The sequence below is a fragment of the Pteropus vampyrus genome, unplaced genomic scaffold (assembly GCF_000151845.1).
Source record: "Pteropus vampyrus isolate Shadow unplaced genomic scaffold, Pvam_2.0 Scaffold47, whole genome shotgun sequence".
Classification (NCBI taxonomy): Eukaryota; Metazoa; Chordata; class Mammalia; order Chiroptera; family Pteropodidae; genus Pteropus; species Pteropus vampyrus.
Genome location: NW_011888828.1, coordinates 1,629,072 through 1,631,463, shown reverse-complemented (window position 1 = coordinate 1,631,463; position 2,392 = coordinate 1,629,072). Strand labels below are relative to the sequence as shown.

Below are 2,392 nucleotides of genomic sequence, written 5' to 3'. Positions count from 1 at the left end.
ATATCACTATCCTGATTTCCTTCATTTCTCCCAAGATTTTCTTGTTCTGTTATCTTTTTATCTCTCTTTCAATTTCTGTGCCCTCAGTTTCCTCCTTCTCCAACTATCCCCAGTCAAAGGGATTTCATGTGTACCAGAAACAAAACTCTAGAACAGTGTTGTTCAGTGGATATAGATTGGACATACATAGAAAGTTAAAACTTTTCTAGTAGCCGTATTAAAAAGGTAAAAAGAAACAAGTGAAATAATTTCACCAGTACATCCAAAATACTATCATCATTTCAACATGTAGCCAATATAAAAATTATTTTTCCATACTGTCCTTGAAATCCAGTGTGTATGTTACACTTGTAGTACATCTTCCTTCATATTTTAAGTGCTCAACGGTCACATGAGCTGGCAGGTGTTGTGTTGGATAGCATCGCTCTAGAGGTTTTAAGGAAGAAGATATATAGAAGGAAATGACACCAGAATTTTGTGGAAGAGAAAATTGTGGTTCAGGAAGAATTACTTTACCACAAATGTAGGGCTACTTTTAATGGTGATCTTTTAAATTTGCAGGTCAAGTATAGTTTCTCTTTAAAGCTTACATATATTTTTTGAGGGCACACAAGCAGATTTTGTCACACTTGGCATTCTACTTAGAATAATACATTTCAGTGACAGCAAAGTCTTGCATGATGTATAAAGCCAATATTCATAATAATGCTATATTTAATTTTGATGAAGTTTAATATGTTTCCTGTTTTAAAAGAAAGTTTTGCCATGGCTATGACATTTATTTAGCGCTTTGCCGTTGTCTCTGAATATCACATCTAGTTTTTTCTTAGCTGTTTTTGAAATGCTTTAGCTTTAATGCCTGAGGCTGTAGTAAATGATAGTATTTCTTTGTACCCTAAACAAACATATTTTTTAAAAAAATTAATAAACATATAAATCCAAGGTAAAAAACTAAACAACAAAATGTATATCATATTTTCATTGGGAAAAAGGAATATATCCATAAAGAAAGTATGCTAGCTTTAATGTACTTATAATAAAAGATGCATAAAACGTGCTAGTTTTCATACACCTATAAGAGAATCAGAAAATGAAAAGTATTCATTTTGTCATAAAAGTTGTTACATGCATTGATATCTTCTTAGTAGTCTAATAGTACTGATTCATGTGGATTATTAAACTGTATAATTTTCTTTGGAATATTCTTTTTCTAGGTGGAGTAAAGAGGGATGTTTTAAAAAAGCAAATAAACAAGAAGCATCTTAGTAAACTTAAATGTAGGAAACAAATTAACTATCCTGAAATCATTCTTTTGCGCGAGTATCATCTTTTACTAACTAACATATCTTAATCACTTTTTTGAACAAAAAGGAAAGAAATTGACTGAATTTACTCAGGTCTTTGGTATTTAAGTAGGGAGAAGGAAAAAGTTGCTATTGGCCCTTTGAAATTAATTTATATTTTCAAAGCTATTATAAATTGAAAGTTAATATGTTTAATAACCAGATTTTCCAACTTAGTTTTTTGAAAAAATGATAAACAAATCACAAAGCAATTGATGATAATGGACCTTTACTTTGGAATTCACGTAGTTAAATTTAAAATGCTGTACTACATGTATTTTTCATTTATGATAGATATAATCTGGAATGAAGAATTTCCCTAATTTCCATGGAAATCTAAAAACGTATTGGGAAATCTGTTTTTCAGAAATGTTGCCAGAGAGTCATTTATTGCATTAAAGCTGATAATTTTTTGAAAAAGTTTTATTCTGTAGGGTTCTCTCTTTTCTTGTGGTTTTCTCCAGTGACATCTACTGCGCTAGTGAAATCTGCTGTGAGCAGTATATGCACGGAAAACGGCAGGGCCAGGTGTGGCTTGCAGATACAGAGAACTCGACCGAGTTAACCTTATAAGCAAATGCTTAGAGATATTAATATCTTCATTGGAGATACTTATTTGAAAAATAAATGTAGTCCACACATTGTAAATATGATAACCGAGTAACCCACGACACCAAGTGCATAGCTGACTTTGTAGATTAGAAGAAACCATTTGTAGACCAATCTTTGGAGTGAAAAATGGGGAGAAACACAGAGCATGATATATTACAAAGTATTTTATCTTCTTCAAACATTGTCATAAGGCAGGTTTTAGTTTCTAAAATTCTATTTTCTATGTAATATACAGAACATAAGTATATTATATCAGCTAAACTCAGTAGTAATCTAGAGTTTTAATATACTATCAACAAGCAGTATGTGAATAGTACTATCATGTACGTGTGTTTCTATGTTTATGCGTGTATAAATTCGTTGTAGATTTATCTGTGTTCCTCATGTGAAAACGGCCTTCGGGAATGGTTACTCCACCTGGGATCCTGTCCCCCTCC

The 2,392-nt window shown here is 31.7% G+C and overlaps 1 protein-coding gene across 1 annotated transcript in view; it reads right to left on the bottom strand.

Moving 5' to 3' along the window:
- The window catches only part of RNF175 (ring finger protein 175), a 24,168-nt gene that overhangs the window by 9,822 nt on the left and 11,954 nt on the right, over positions 1-2,392 (bottom strand). The window lies entirely within an intron of this gene.